A 17,203-nucleotide genomic window follows, 5' to 3' on the forward strand; every position below is an offset into this window, starting at 1 on the left:
GTCTGTTGTCCGTCCCCCAGGGAGGAAGCTTGTGTGGATCCTTGTAATCAGTTCCCCCTTTCTAACCCCCCCCCTTCCCTCCTCCCTCCCAGTATCACCCCTGGTCCTGAAGGAATCATCTGTCTTGGATGCCCTGTGTTTCCAGTTCCCATCTGCAGCGCTGTGCATCCTCTGGTCCAGCCGGGTTTGTAAGGCAGAATTGGGATCATGATCGTGGGGGCTGGGGGGGGAGCATTTAGGAACTAGAGGAAAGTTGTGAGATTCATCGATGCTACGCTGCATCCTGAGCGACCCATCTCCTCCCTTCTACCCGTCTGCAAGGGATGTCCAGTTGTCTACAGATGGGCATTGATCCCCATCATGCACCCCACTCATTCACGATGATATAATTTCTTTCCCTTTGGTGCCTAATACCTGATCCCTTCGACACCCTTCTTCACCACACTTGCTTATGCACCCATTTGTCTTCAGCGTTTATATGCATATTGTGGAGATTTTTAATCAGAGCGTGACTGGGACGCATATCCAACTCACTAATAAGAAGATAAAGCCCTCCCTCCACCCAGAACCCTGGCCTCCCAGCCGTCTTATTTAAGAGAAGAAAGAATTAAACTCTCTTCCGGCCCTCAGTTTCCCACAAATATGGATGTGGCCCCACGGCCCAGGCTCATGTAAACGAGACTCCCTACCCTCTTGCTTTTTCAATCTTTCGTAAAGCGTGTCCCTTCCCCAGAGCAGAGTCCCAAACCTCTCTGTTTTTATCATCCGTTGCGTTGGGTTCTCCGGATGCCTTCATGAAGCGACAGTTCAGCGCCCGGATGGCAACGGGAAGTTCGGGGTGCATTTCAGACCTTAGCTCCCCCCCTCCTGCAACGCCATGGAGACGGAGGTCTGTCCGTCGCCCATTGTGATCACAGCCCAGCTGGGAAATCCCAGGGGCGGGGTGTGTGCCCTGTCCGCTTAGGAGATGCCATTGGGGACACACCTGTTGGCAAGGTTGGGACTTCCTGCCAATCAAACATGTCATGAGATCTTGTCCCGAAGGGGTGAGAATCTAAGAGGTCCACATCTATTTTGGTTCTGGCTGCATTCGCTCTTGATAAACTTTGCAGGTCCTGGGCATGCAGGGAGCCCCACACATCCCCAGATACCCGGTCCTGGCCTCTCTCCACCCTCACTGCTGACCCTTACATGCCCCTCGCTGCGTGACGTCCCTCAGAGCTTTGGATGTGCAGTTGGGAGGAGAAGACGCGGAGGAGAGGTGCACCCTGTTAGTGCCTGGTCCTTGCTGTGCGCACTGGTGTTACCCCAAGCCTACTGTTCTCAAATCCCCCACCATGGAGGCTCTGGCGTTGAGTGCTTGACCAAGAGGATGCTTCAGATGGAATTCTGAACTTGGTAAAGCCGGGCTGTGTGAGGTGCCCCTGAGTCTAGTGGCCCAAAGCGCCCCTGTGCACAACAGACTGAAACAATCGGTGTGGCCCACGCAGTCCTTCCCATCAACACTAGCTTATCAGCAACAACACACATCCTTCATGGGTCGGCTGACTGATCCGTGCCGCCAATTTCCCAGGGGCTTGACCCCCATCTTTGACAGGTGGATGGTAACCCTAGATGTGTAAAGCTGAGCACGCGAGCATTCTGCGTTTCCGTGTTTGCCTTGCTGTCACCCACGACATTCTCCAGACTCACGGACAGAATCCCTACTTTGTTCAACTGCGCTGCCCACAGCCCCCCCCCCCTCCACTAGACAGTGTAGTCTGTCCGGCTGCTCCTCAATTCTCACAGCAGGAGATGGGCATGTCTGGGTGGGTTAGAGGAGCAAGTCTAATGAGACACTGTGTGTGCAAGAAACAGGTGTGTAGACAGGAGCAGTTGAATATTGAGAAGGCAGCCCAGCCCAGATCAAGCCCCTAATCCAATATTAGCCCAAAAGTCCGATACCAGTCTGTAAAATCTTCAGACTCGCAAAACACATGCAGTGACACCGAATGCAGGACGATCACGGACCAGTGGGTGGGGAGTCTGTGGATCCAGTGGCGTTGTCAGCATCTCAGCGCTGGCGGGGGGTCTCCAGGCGGCTTCTCCGGCTCCCACGGCTGCATCAGGGTTGGCCCATGCGGTTACTCCTTAGGGATGCCTCCCAGGGAGTCAAACGCTCCAAGGGACTCAGCAGAGTGAAGGAGTCTCCCGCCTCCAAGGAGGAAATGCCGGATTCCCCAGAATCCTCAGGAGAAGGCCATGGGCTATGATCTGATTGACAGACTGGACACCACCCCTTCACTCTTCATCCTTAAGTGGACAGAGGGCTCTCTAACTACACGTAATAATCCGTGGTGCACAGCCTCTGCTGCCCAAGTGCCTGGAGCTACCTGCTTAAGGAACCCCGTGCCTGGAGCCCACCGGGAAATATGATCCATGATTGCGGCCCCGCTCACTCCACGGGCGGTTTGTTCGGATCGGCTCCACAATTCTATTGAGGGGAACAAAGAGTCACTCGTTGACCATCAGCATGTCCTCTGGGGCTGGGGTAACTTCAGGATGAGGCTAAGTACGTACTTGGCCGCTGACCGATTGCTAGAGGTTACCCCACCATTGTCTGCTTGGGAGAATCGTGGGCCTTATGTGTCCTTAAGAGATTACTGCCACTGAGTCCAGGTCTGCTCACAGGGCCTCTCGGGGACAAGGGCGGAGCTGTCCCTTGTCATTTCTGACACTCCCTTTCTGAGGAGCGCATGATGGGACTTCCTTGCCAGACGTCGAGCCACATTACAAAAAGCAACATGAGAAACTCCATTTGCAAGAAGAAAGTGACACTCAGGCCTAACCCAAGTATGGACCGTCACCAAGATCCAACAGACGGCCACCCCCAAGAGTGAGGGTGAGGTAGTTAAAGTGTATGGTGCCAACCTGGCTGATAAACACGTGTGGGGTTCATTGAAGGGCAGAGAGATAAATGGCTCAGTGAGTCTGGACTTTCTAGTTCTCAGGTCTCTTGCTTTGTGATGGTCGGACCAGGGTGCAGCTGCCTTAGCCAGTTCCCTGCTGTAGCTGGCAAGGCTCACTTCCTGCAAGACATCCCTGAGGATAAGCCACATGGACCTACCCTGATGCAGCCCTGGGTGCTGGAGCAGCCACGTGGAGACCCCTGTCAGTGCTGAGATGCTTACACGCTCACTGACTCGGCTTTCCTCGTGCAGTCGGCATCATTGTGTGTGTTTTGTGAGATGGACGAGGAATTTGTGGATTGGTGTTGGACATATGGGTTAATGTTGGACTTGTGGGCTTGGGCAGCACTGGGTTGGGATGTTTTCTTGATGTGCACTTACCCTTTATATAACACTCTCTCTTACACATGAGCTTCTGTGGATTTGTTTCTCTAAAGCACCCAGACTAACACAGTGGGGAACCCTGATAAGACCTGGCTGAACTTGGACATTGGCCAAGTTGTCCATTTAACTCCGGGTAGAGACAGACACTGACTTTTCAGAGAGCTAGGAACCAAGGAGACATCGACCCCTGCTCTTCTCTCTCCAACTCCCCCCGGGGGCAGCACACGGATGAAGGCAACGCTTGCTGGGACCGTGATGCTAGCATGATGCGTGTGCAGAGTGCTGTTATTATGCCCACACTTCCTCCCATACTTTTATCCTCAGTAGTTTGAGTGATTTTTAGATGGTTTGATGTGTGTTTGCAGTGAATAAACCGAGCTTGTGAAAATGTCTAAGAGCGTTAAGTAATTATTGATCACTCCGCTTCTGACACTCTCAACACCGGGCTCTGACTCAGTGCTGACGTCCAGGACCGTCTGTGGGGTTCTGAGACCGTCACTGTTTAAAGGAGTAGAAAGCCCACTCTTTCTCCCTTGGAGCTGCCAGTGGTTTTGAACTGCCAACCACGTGGGTCACAGCCCACAGGAATAACTCCAGCACCACCACCAGGGCTCCTCTTCCATGGAGACAGCAGCCTTGGGAATGCCGCCGGACCATTCTTCCTTGTGCTGGGGAGCCCCTCTGAGTTGCAGTCTGCTTGATGCCATGGGGGTGGATTCTGACCCCAGCATGCAGAGCCCGTCCCCACGGCCCCCGTAGTTCCCCAGGAGCAGGAAGTGGCCAGGCGCTCTCACCTGTATGGTTCTTGCAACGGAACGAGCAAACAGCTGTTGTTTGGATCGTTCTGTGTGTTTGCGTGTGAGTTAGTCCTGGCCCACTGTCCACTCGACTCATAAAGCAGACTTTAGATTTTAGGGCAGTTTTAGGGTTACAGAAAACACAGAGATCGCATGTGTTCCTGGCCACCTTGATGGATGCGATTCTTTAAAATAAGAAAATAAAAAGTGTGCATCTTTCCTTAAAAAAAAACAGCCACGAACTAACGCGCTGCGTGGGTAGCAAAGTGCAGCGAGGGAAGCACATGGTGCCGGCGGTCAGGAGGAACCGTGCTCGACTCTGGATATGTTTGCAGGCCCTTGACCACGGACGATGCATGTTCCAGAACGGGGTCTCTCCTGACAACGTGTGCAAAGGATGCGGAATGAAGTGTCGCCGTCCTCGCGTCTAATGGGGATTCCTTGTGTTTGCGACGAGGATCCTCGCCATCACGTCGATTCTCCTTCAGCCTCCTGGTTCCGCGTCCAACGCTCACGTTCACGCGAGGTGAGTGAGACCCCGCCGTCGGGGGCAGGCGCGCCTCGTTCTTCCAAGTGACCCCCTTGCGCTTCATTACTTTAAAGCGCAAACACAGCACCGTGTACGACGCCATTCGGCTTCCTGACTGAGGGCTCGTTGTGGCCTCGAGCAAGACGGAGACCGTGGCAGCCTCACAACACTTCTGCTCACCCCGTTTCCTTCCCACCATGGCCCTTAGATCCACGCCAAGGTTGCCGCCCCGGTGTCCAGCCACCTTGCCGAGAGCTGTCCTCGTGTCTTGCCGGCCCTCGACTCTACCAAGCACGATGGTCGTCCCCGAGAATGGGTCTCTCCTGATCACATGGGCAAGGGACATGGCGTGTGCTGTCGCCACGTCTGGCTAAGGACCATTCCGGGTGGACGTCTTCCACATGATCTGTGGGTTCTCTTAGAAGTCCGTGGCTCTCTCAAGATTCTTGGCCAGAACCGTTCTTCAAATGCATCGATTCTTCTTCATTCTTCCTTGTTGTGTTAGACGCGGTTCTCTAGAGAAACAGGACCAGAATGCTAAGATAGATAGATATGTGGATGGATAGATAGATAGATAGATAGATAGATAGATAGATAGATAGATAGATGGATGGATGGATGGATGGATGGATGGACGGACGGACGGACGGACGGACGGACGGACGGACGGACGGACGGATGGATGGATGGATAGATATGTAGATAGATATGTAGATAGATAGATAGATGGATAGACAGATAGATAGACAGATATGTAGACAGATATGTAGATAGATAGATATGTAGATAGATAGATAGATAGATAGATAGATAGATAGATAGATAGATAGATAGATAGATAGACAGACGGATAGATAGATAGATAGATAGATGGATAGGTATATAGATATGTAGATAGATGGATAGATAGATAGATAGATAGATAGATAGATAGATGGATGGATAGATAGATAGATAGATAGATATGTAGATAGACAGATAGATAGATAGATGATGGATAAATAGATAGATAGATACATAGGTAGATAGATAGATTGATTGATATGTATAGATAGATGATAGATAGATATGTAGATAGATGATGGATAGATAGATAGATAGATAGATGATAGATAGATAGATATGTAGATAGATGATGGATAGATAGATAGATAGATAGATGATAGATAGATAGATAGATATGTAGATAGATAGATAGATAGATAACATGAGAAATAGGCAGTTAATTAAATTATAAAGCAGTACCAAGGGCTCAGTGCAACTCACTCCCGTGAGACACTGGCCGTCCTTCAAGTCTTGAGGGCACAGGTCAGTCCTCTGTAGAGAGATTCAGACTCTCCGGGCACAGGCGGCAAACAGCAAGGCAGGTCACCAACAATCAGCCAGATGACAGGGGGGTCCGACAGTCCCCAGCTCAAGAGATGTAAGTCCCAATGGTGTGGACTTTACAGGTCTTGAAGGAGCCTCAAATTACAGCGGCACAGTCCACGGGTTGGGTGTCCCTCGGGCAGTGCAGCTTGCAAACTGAGGCACAGAACAAGCCAGGCAGCCGCCCACTGATCCGATAATCAAAGAGCGAGAGACGTGCAAGGCGAGGCTCGCCCAGCCATTTATCTCTCCGCCCTTCAGTTAATCCCACTTGCTTCTCGGCCAGGCTGCACAATAAACTAACAGCCTCACTTGCTCAGTGCCTGCTGCCTGGTGCATTCGAGACCATTGAAAACGCCTCGGTCCTGGATAGGACGTTACACCCTTGCGGCTCAGCACGATGCAGAGGGAGGCCTTGCGCAGCAGATGCTCCCCTGGGACCTCTGCACACCTGCCTCCATGGAAACGCATTGTGGATCCAAGCGGGACAAAAATCTGGCAAGTTCCCCCTCTCCTCCTGGTATCGTGAGGTTGCCGACTGGCCCGGCTGCGAGGATTTACTTTCCTGAGATGGGGCTGTAATCCGCCCGAAAGACTGCCATCCTCCACCTCCATCGGCAAGCGCTGCGCAGCAGGTGGGGCTGCGCCATCTCCGTATCGCAGGTTGATCGCTGAGCCGTGTCTGCAGTGGGCTCTGCCTCCTGTCCAGCTTTCCCTGGTCCGTGCCGCTACCCCATCCTAATCCGTCTCCGATCAGCTGCCCAGACCCAGCTCCCTGCCCACAGGGCTGGGTCTCCTGCAATTAGTGTTAGTTCACAGCCAAAAGTTGGATCATTTCATTTCGCCCAGTGAACAGTCGCTCTTGTGAAAGGCAGCAGGTCCCTCTGGGGAAGGCGAGAAGACAGACTAACAGTGTAGACCTTCAGTGATGTCGCAGGGTCCTCCTTACAAGGGACCCGGCCTCCCCTTCATTCAAGGGGTTGTGGGTCTGTAAACTGGCTCAGGTCTGGGAATTGATTGAGCGATCGTGACCGTCTATTTTGTTGTTCACCTGATCTACCATTCTTTCGCCTGTACAGATCACGTAAATATTTAGTAGGCTTCCCATCTATTTCATTCCTAGGGACACCGTGGCTAAGTAGCCAATGCCATAATTCCACACGAGACAGGTTGCTTTGATTATTATTGAAAACTTGTTGTCTATTATAACCACGCCCACCCTGTCTCTGTTGATTCAGTGCTGTCACCTGCCCTCTACCATCACGGGAACCAATCAGCCCCATTGTAGGCAAACGTCGGAGTTCGCTTAGGGCAGTGCCCACTGTTAATCCTGGTGCACAGAGAATAGCAATTACAGGAGTCTTAAGAGATGCTGGGGCCACTTCACAAACTTGTTCCTTATGGTTGTGGTAAAGGGTATGTCCTCAGGACTCCCCCTTTTCGGATCTATGGGAATATCTTGATCCATTCTAACATACCAATTTCTCTAAGCTTCTGGATGCCTTCCTGTCCAGTGCACCAAGGCAGGTCAGGTCCTTCAAGCTGGTCTAATCCAGGCCGTCTGGCTGTCCATGCTTCCGTGAACCAACCCCATCATCAGGTCCCCTCTGAACTGGTCTTGCTGAGACACTGTGCTTAGGGCCCCATATCAAGGAACTCGGGCCCCATTCAGTCCTTACACCGGAGTCCCACACGCCTAGCAACCGTTCCCGGGAATATTCCCAAGGCCTCTGCTTGTCTCTATCAGAAAACTCGAGCGGGGCTTTCTGGGTTGCGCCCGTCTGGGTAGACTAGAGAAACCAATGCACAGAAACGCGTGTGTGTGCGAGAGAGAGGTTTATACGAAAGGCAAGTGCCCGTTAAGAAAGCATCCCAACCCAGTGCAGTCACGCCTGTATGTCCGACGCTGATCTACGGTGCTGTCCGGCGGCAAGGCCTCTGTCTCCAACCTGTGGTCCATCCTCAGACGGGATTTGCCGGAGGCTCCCTCTGCTCGGCGCTCCTTGCCGATGAGCTTTGGGGCTTCTGCCAACCTGAGGGTGCCGGATCCATGCTCTGGTCCCATTGCCTTGTCCAGGTTGGAATGGAGAGACTTACCCTCGGGGGGGCACACCTGCTGTGTGCATCCTCCCTTTGACCTTGGCTGACATCCCCTGCATGGCAGCCTGTTTTGCGACTCATCTCAGACCCCGGACACGATGCTTTCTCCTAGCTGGGCGCCATCCACATTCTTTCACCACATTTTGCAAATAGCGAATCGGATCTTGGTTTGTTTGTTTTTTCAAGCGAGACTTATTTGTTTGTTTTGCTGTTGTTGCTTTTTCAGACCCGCACCCATCAAGCAAACCCCAGGCGTGAGTGCACCTCACGGGCTGTAACCAGTCTTTCCTGGGGACGTAGGAGCATTTGGGGAGGTTCAGGGGATGACTGGTCGCCCGCAAAGGGCGCTGCCTCGTCTGCAGCAGTGTCTGCAGGTGTTCCGGTCAAGGCCAGTAGGGATTCGGCTTCAGGAGAGGGACGTAGAGGCCACTGGGAGCAGATGGCCAAGCACACCAGGGGCAAAGGTGGAGCTGTGGTCATAGGCAAGCCGAGTGCCAGCCAGCACCCCATGAGGGGGTCTTGGAGCAAAACCAGCAGGGGACGAGGCCAGGTGAAGGTTTCATGCCCAGTGGCCCCAAGGGGTCCATTGGAGAGGCCGGCTCTCCCATCCGTTGGCAGCGGCCGCTTCAAAGAGATCCATTCTGAACGGCACGTGGGTGACGGCCGGATTTTGCTCGCATCGCCAACCACCTGCCCTGAACAAGTCTTTGGGCTTCACCAGCTGAATCCCCAAATAAGCCAAGCCACCGAGAGCACCTGGTTTGGGGGGTGGGGGTTTGGGGGGAGACAAAATCCATTGCCAGGAGGCGGCAGATAACCACACGGGGTCCAGACTCAGAGGGGAGCTTGTCCAATCCTTTCTCACTGTGCGCCTCTCAGCATTGAGGGGCTCCATGCGAGGTCAGGCTGTTCTTGGGGCTCCCTGATTGGCCTAGGATGTCTGTGAGTTCAGTCTGAACCAACTTTATTGTCTTTGACTTAATACTGACTCGTAATGACCCTTGAAGGGAAGGCTAAAAACCCTGAGTTTCCACGAAGGTAGCTCTTTTCGGAAGCAGAAGGTCCATCTCTCTCCCGTGGAAGAGCCGGTGCTTCCCAACTTTGGACCCTGCTGATCCAGCCCCACGGATTGCTGCGATGCCACCCCTGGTCCTGGCTGCAGACTAAGGACACAAATAAATTCTCCAGGGAGCCCCCAGGACCACACCGCGGGGTGAGTGTGGCCGGCGTCTTCCCACAGGGGAGGAATGTTTTATTTTCTTTATATTTCAGGAGTGCCACGTGGGACGTGGTCTGCAAGCAAGGCCCTTGTAGCCATCACCCCTGGAAGATAAGGGCACGCGGGGGTGTCCCTGCTCCTCGGGCAGCAAGATCAGGGGGATCACAGCTCCATGATCAACAGGAAGCGGAGGGGACGACAGCACCCAGAAAACATGGATACAATCTCTCACACTATGAAGGATGTACTGAGAGCTTCTGCTTCCTGTCAGAGCCACCTGAGGCTGAGGGGGTGGAGGGAGAGGCCAACACGCTTCGCATCCTCCTCAGGGGATGGGGATCAGCCTGAGCTCTGGGGGTCTGTATCCTGGGTCTTCTGAAGCGCGGTGGCTGCAGACACGGTGCCCGGGGGCGTCTGAGCTCTGTTCACAAGAAGCATGTGTCCTTCAGCAAAGGGAAAGTTAGCACAGGTCTGCGGCGTTCTGTCCTGCAGACGGATGACAGTCCTGCTTTCCACGCCAGGTTGTGTGTCGTCCACGGGGGAAGAGCAAGCTCCGCCCAGGAGATTAGTTTGTTTGTTTGTTTCTGATTATGTGAAGTTTTAATTTTTATCGGCTAGCCCATCTGCAGAGGGACTGTCAAAGGAACTGTCTACTGCACTGCAGTCTCCGCCTTCTCCGGCCAAGCCTTACTGTGTTATTCAGGGAGGGCGGAATACAGAGAGCAGGAGAAAAAGCAACGTAAAATTCACATATCACTAAGGAAGCAGTATTGACAGAAGTAAAACAAAAGTACATTTCGGTGAAGTTGCAGGCGCCTTGTTTTATGATCCGATTCCTGGATTTCTTCTTCAGCTTCCCCCCCCTCCCCCCCCAACCCGTGCCCCCCATGCTGCACCCCCCACCCCACCCCCTTGAGGGGAAAGAAACAGGCCTGTCCCCAGAGAAAGACTTGCTGCTTCTCCTGATAAGAAGAGAGCAGTTTAAGCAAGCAGCCCCCTAAGGGCACTTACAGACCTGCATTCCATTGTGATGCTCAAACGGAAGACTCCAGCCCAGCAGAGGGGGGTCAGAGGGCGGGGGTGGGGGTGGGGGGACGCCTGGAGGAGGCAGTGCTTTCCTGCAGTGCTGCTTGGATGGGGTGGCATGAGCTTATCTATTTCAACACATGCCATCTTTCAGCACATCTCCAGTCTTTGTCCCATTTATTCCCCCTCTCTCATGAACACTTGATAACTTATAGATTATTATTATTTTGTCACATCTTACACTGTCCAACGTCTCCCTTCACCCACTTTCTATTGTCCAGCTCCCAGAGAGAAGGTTATATGCAGATCCTTGTAATCGGTTCCCCCTTTTCTACCCCACCTTCCCTCCACCCTCCCGGTATCACCGCTCTCACCACTGGTCCTGAAGGGATCATCAGCCCTGGATTCCCTGTGTTTCCAGTTCCTATCTGTACCAGTGTACATCCTCTGGTCTAGCCAGATTTATAAGGTAGAATTGGTATTAAGATAGTGGGGGAGGGGGGAAGGAAGCAATTAAGAACTAGAGGAAAGTTGTATGTTTCATCGTTGCTACATTGCACCCTGACTGGCTTGTCTCCTCCCTGTGACCCTCTTGTAAGGGGGTGTGCTAGTCTGGGTGGACTAGAGAAACAAATTCATAAACACACATATATGTATAAGGGAGAGGTTTATATACAAGAACAAATGAACATTGAGAAAACATCCCAGCCCAGTCCAGATCAAGTCCATAAGTCCAATATTAGCCCGTATGCTCATTATCAATCTATAAAGTCCTCTTCAGACTCACAAAACACATGCAATGACGCCAAATGCAGGACAATCACAAGCCCGTGGGTAGAAAGTCTTTGGGTCCACTGGCGTTGTAAGCATCTCAGCGCTGGCAGGGGTCTCTCTGTGGCTTCTCCGGCTTCAGAGGTCTGGCTGCGTCCATGTGGCTTGTCTTCTGTAATGTCTCCTAGGACGTAGCAGAGAGAGAAGTGTCTTCTGCCTCCAAGGAGGAAGTCCCAGATTTCCCAGAATTGTCAGGAGAAGGCCATGTCCACACAGAAGTCTCATTGGCTATCTGCAGATGGACAGCCTAGACTCCACCCCTACACTCTTAATCCTTAAATTGACACCAAATTAGGTGACTGCCACAGGGGATGTCCAGTTGCCTAAAGATGGGCTGTGGGTCCCCACTCTGCACTCCCCCTCATTTACAATGATGTGATTTTTTGTTCCTTGATGCCTGATACCTGATCCCTTCAACACCACGTGATCACACAGGCTGCTGTGTTCTTCCAGGTGGGCTTTGTTGCCTCTGAGCTAGATGGCCGCTAGTTCACCTTCAAGCCTTTAAGACCCCAGACACTATCTCTTTTGATAGCCGGGCACCATCAGCTTTCTTCACCCCATTTGCTTATGCACCTGTGTGTCTTCAGCAATCGTGTCGGGAAGGTGTGAATCCTGGAATGCCAATTTAATAGAACAACATGTTCTTGCATTGAGTAAGTGCTTGACTGGAGGCCCAATATCCATCTGCTGCCTTAATACTAAACCTCTAAATATATGCACATAGATCTGTTTTCCCACACTCAATATAAACATATTTACATATGTACATGCCTTTATTTTGACCTCTATAAATACCCTTTGTCATCTAGTTCTTTCCTCTATTTCCTTTGACTTTCTTCTTGTCCCACTATCATGCTCAACCTTCATTTGGGTTTCAGTAATTTCTCTCGGTTACATTGTCCTTGATCACGCCCTGCCAGGCCTCTCACACACTCCTTGCCACTGATTTTGGATCACTTGTTGCTCCCCTGTCCCTGAGTTGGTCAGCAACACCTCCTTACCCGCCCTCCCCTTCTGTGTCTCCCTGGAGCCATCTGTCCTGTTGTTTTCTCATCCAGACTGTTCATCCAGCCTATCTTATCTAGACAGACATGCAGAGATAATAATATGCACCAAAATCAAGGCGTAGCCAAACAAAGCAACAAAAGAGAACACAAGGATGACAACAAAGAAAACCAATGACCCAGAAAATAATCAATAAATAAAAAACATTTAAGAAAGAAAGAAAAGCCTGTTAATAACTCAAGGTCTGATTTTTGACCTGTAGACGTGTCCTCCAGTCAAGTCTCATGGGTGCCGCGCTCTGGCCCCAGAGTCCATCCTTTGTCCTCCCCGGGGAGCTCCCTGCTCTGCTCCCCCCGTTGCTCTGCCGCACGCCTTTCGTGTTTTGCCTCGGTGTCGCGGAGTCAGACCAGGCCAGCGTTGTCCCTCATGGGGCCATGTTCAGCGAGGTCCTGCTACCTTCTTACCGAGCTGCTGCAGAGGTGTATATATTTGGTAATGAGCCCTTTCTCCAACGTGTCGTTGGTAAACAAAGAATTTGTTTGGGATTTGAGCTGTGATTGCATCGTATCTGATCCGAGAAAGGCTAGTTCTGTACTTTGTGTGTGTGCATATTTCCCTTATTGCCCACACACACACAAAGACAGGCACCTTTCTGCCTTGTTTCCTGGAAAACTACGGGTCCCGGTAAGCCGGCTGAAAAACTAAGGCTTTCCCACCACGCTTGTTTCCTTCCCGAAAGCAGCTGCAGCCCCCAGAGCTGGGAGGAGAGGCAGCCAGGGAGAAGAATTCCCATTGCGTGGAATGTCCATGAAGTTGCCCGAGAGACCCAGAGAGCCTGTACCTGCTTCATTCTCTGCCGAGCTGTTTGCACCTTTTGATTCCTGCGCTCATTGGCGAACACTAGGTGCAGAAAAAAAAATTTTGTTACTATGATTTTATCATAAAGCAAAGTTACCAAGATAAATAGTGTTTACTCCACTTCCCTAATGATGTTATTAAGATGCCCCTAATTTGTGAATTGCATGGAGTATAATTGCCGAGACTTGCTCGGTTATATTATTATTTAAAGAACATTTTAATGAATTGTCTATTTACATTCCACATCGTCATTTTTCCATTCAACAAAAACAGCGCATCAGACCTCCAAATGGCTTGCCCTGTTTCCCTCGCATCCCCCCATCTGCCCCTTACAGTATATTATCTCCTGCTTCACTGGAGTGAACCACATCTGTCTGCCCTCTAGCCCACGTCCCAAGGTGGGGGATGCTCCTTGGCGGGGCGGTGGGGGTGACACGACCCAGGGAGGCCGAAAAAGCCGATTGCAAGTCTTTCATTGACTGGCGGTGCTGAGTTTGTTTATTTGTTCCCTGTAAAGGAGGTAGTGGACTAAACACGTCAGGGAACCTGTGTTCTCACTTCCTAATGAAGCTTCCCCTGTTCTCCGAGCCCTGGTATCCACCAAGTCTGTTTGGGAATACGGTTTCCCTTGACCCTCCCCGACCCGACACGGAGACTTCATATGCTACTTGTCCTTTTGTGGTTGACTAATGTGACTTGGTCCAAGGTCCTCCAAATCCAGCCGCATCATGAGGTCCCTTGCTAGCTTCTAATTGCGTCCAACAGTGTGTACTCCTTCTGTGGCGTGCATGCTCCAAAGCCTCCCCTTCTTCCACTGATGGGCCCTGCTTAGTTTGCCTCCATCTGCTCAGTATCGGGAATTGTGATGCAAAAACAGGTGCGCTCATATCTGCTTGGCTCTGGTCCTTATTTCTCTAGGGTCTGGACCCCAGAGAGCAGTGGCTGGGTCATGAGGTATTTCAGTACCCAGTGGTCTGACGATGCCCCATGCCACTTTCTACAAGTCCTGCTTCACAGCCCCACCAGCAGTACCCGAGGGTCCAATCTCTCCACCCTCTCCAGCCCTTGTTGGAAAGCTAACAGTTTTCTCCATAGTGGGAATAAAAGCAGCTTCAGCCAGACAAAGAAACACAAGGGAAGCAAGTCTTACAGTTACTACTTAGAGCCCACTGTGGGCAGCTAACTCCAGGATCAGCAGTTAGAAACCACCAGCTGCTCCCGGAGACAAAGGGGAGGCTTTCTACTCCATAAAGAACGTTTATTTTTCCCTTCAAGAAATAAAATTTCTTTGCTCCTAAGAACTAGCTCCCCATCTTTAGAAATGCGTGAGTCTGTAGTTTGGTTTCAGTGTGACCTTTCTCAGCTCTTCTGTATCAGGAGTCTGTCCCTGGACCGGTCAGTCTCCGCAAGATAAGGGCACGCGGGGGAGTGTCCCTGCTCTTCGGGCAGCAGAATCAGGGGGATCACAGCTCAAAGATCAACAAGAAGAGGAGGGGAAGACAGCACCCAGAAAACATGGATACAATCTCTCACACTATGAAGGATGTACTGAGAGCTTCTGCTTCCTGTCAGAGCCACCTGAGGCTGCGGGTGGTGGAGGGAGCGGCCAACACGCTTCACGTCCTCAGGGGATGGGGATCATCCTGAGCTCTGGGGGTCTGTATCCTGGGTCTTCTGAAGCGTGGTGGCTGCAGGCACGGTGCCCGGGGGCGTCTGAGCTCTGTTCACGCGAAGCGTGTGTCCTTCAGCAAAGGGAAAGTTAGCACAGGTCTGCGGCGTTCTGTCCTGCAGACGGATGACAGTCCTGCTTTCCACGCCAGGTTGTGTGTCGTCCACGGGGGAAGAGCAAGCTCTGCCCAGGAGATTAGTTTGTTTGTTTGTTTTTAATTATGTGAAGAGACTTGTTTGTTTATTTATTTCTAATTATGTGAAGTTTTAATTTTTATCGGGCTAGCCCATCTGCAGAGAGACGGTCAAAGGAACTGTCTACTGCACTGCAGTCTCCATCTTCTCCGGCCAAGCCTTTCTGTATTATTCAGGGAGGGCGGAATACAGAGAGCAGAAGAAATAGCAACTTAAAATTCACATATCACTAAGGAAGCAGTATTGACAGAAGTAAAACAAAAGTACATTTCGGTAAAGTTGCAGGCGCCTTGTTTTATTATCTGATTCCTGGATTTCTTCTTCAGCTTGCCACCCCCCCCCCACTGACCCCATCCCCCCCATGCCGCACCCCCCCACCCCACCCCCTTGAGGGGAAAGAAACAGGCCTGTCCCCAGAGAAAGACTTGCTGCTTCTCCTGATAAGAAGAGAGCAGTTTAAGCAAGCAGCCCCCTAAGGGCACTTACAGACCTGCATTCCATTGTGATGCTCAAACGGAAGACTCCAGCCCAGCAGAGGGGGGTCAGAGGGCGGGGGTGGGGGTGGGGGGACGCCTGGAGGAGGCAGTGCTTTCCTGCAGTGCTGCTTGGATGGGGTGGCATGAGCTTATCTATTTCAACACATGCCATCTTTCAGCACATCTCCAGTCTTTGTCCCATTTATTCCTCAAAACAAGCCAGTGGTAAAGAGGAGCCCGAGGCTCCACTAGATGAAGTCACCCCCACTCCAAGGTCACACAGCTTCCCATGGAGACTTCAAGGTCACCAGCACCTTCAGCACTTTGACCAGGACCTTGAATGAGCTCACGGAAGCACAGATTCTCTACCAAATGTCCTTCACTTCTGCTTAGTCCAGTCCCCAGGCAGGAGGCTGTTTCAAGAGGAGATGCACCCAGTCCTCAGGGTGTCAGAGCAACCAGCCTCCAGCACCTGGGTTTGTAGGAGCAATTACACGGCGATCGTGTATAAAGATCACAGTAAAGCCTAGAGAATAGGAGCGATGGAAGAGAAGATAAAATAAGGGAGTCAGGTACATTTTCTGGAGGCAAGCTCACCTCCGGGACGGCCATGAACTCAGCAGCCAGATCCTCACAGAGAGGAGGAGGAGGAAGAGGAGGGAGAGAGCCTCACCCATGTGACTTGTAAAGGGCAGAGAGAAGCTTGGCTCAAACATCACACACACACACACACACACACACACACACTTGAGATTTTCATTTGAGTCAAATTTCCGAAGAACACATCTCTTATGTAATCAAATATTTATGCTGTTTTCTAACACTATATATTTCGTGTATCAGATGCATTAACATCACACCTAGAGTAATCTGCAGAATGACCATAACTTCAACACCTTTGTGCTGTACAGCACACTCCCTTTTCATAGGTTTAATTACATAACATAACACACAACATGGTTTTCATTCAATACAGTACAGTGATATAGCGCACATTGGTAGAGAAAGTGTGCAGACCCCTGGTCCCGGGGATCATTCCTTCTTTGCAAAGGGGAGGAGGCGGCAGCTACACAGATACGCAAGCCCCGTCCTAATTACTGACGAAGCTCATCCTGGGGTCTCAGACATATTTCTAATTTATCTCAGGCGACACTTTCGTCCCAGCGTGTCCTCGCTGTTACCTCAGGCTGTACATCCGGGAAAGACGTCTCAGGACAGGCATCCAGGCCTGACGTCGTGCTGTGACGTTTGCCAGGCTTCTGATATCCAGACCCATTGTCTGTTCTAGGAGCAGGCAGAAGGAATGCCAGTGCCCTTTACACACAGAACATTCAGTCTCAGCAAGCCTAGTGCTTATTCCCTTAGCAGAAAGGGGGAGGCTGGAGACTGAGGCGCAGAAGGAGAGGATGCTTAGTTAGGAACGTGCACTTGAGAAAGATTTTATTGAAGCAGGGAAAGCACTTCCTGGAGGGAAGGGAAAGCAGAGAAAGGGACTGACTGGGGCATGAACCCCCAGCCCTTCCTAGCCCCAGCTTGTCAGTGGTGAGGCCATGGGAGTTCAGAGGGTCCCAGCTAAGGAAGTCTATGTTAACAGAAGGGAGAATCTCTATGGCTTTAGCAGCTGCAGGCCCTTGAGTCAGGATGCGCTCAGTGGGCGGTCATCTTGTTTGCAGACCTGCTCTTTGAATTACTGGGGGAAGGGGCTGTGCAGATCAGCCTGAGAAGCTAAGTAGCTTCCTGGGGTGCAGGGGCAGGAGTTGCCGAGTTCAATAGGTCATCCATCTTTCCAAGAGGCT

This window comes from Tenrec ecaudatus, chromosome Y, assembly GCF_050624435.1.
Source record: "Tenrec ecaudatus isolate mTenEca1 chromosome Y, mTenEca1.hap1, whole genome shotgun sequence".
Taxonomy (NCBI): Eukaryota; Metazoa; Chordata; class Mammalia; order Afrosoricida; family Tenrecidae; genus Tenrec; species Tenrec ecaudatus.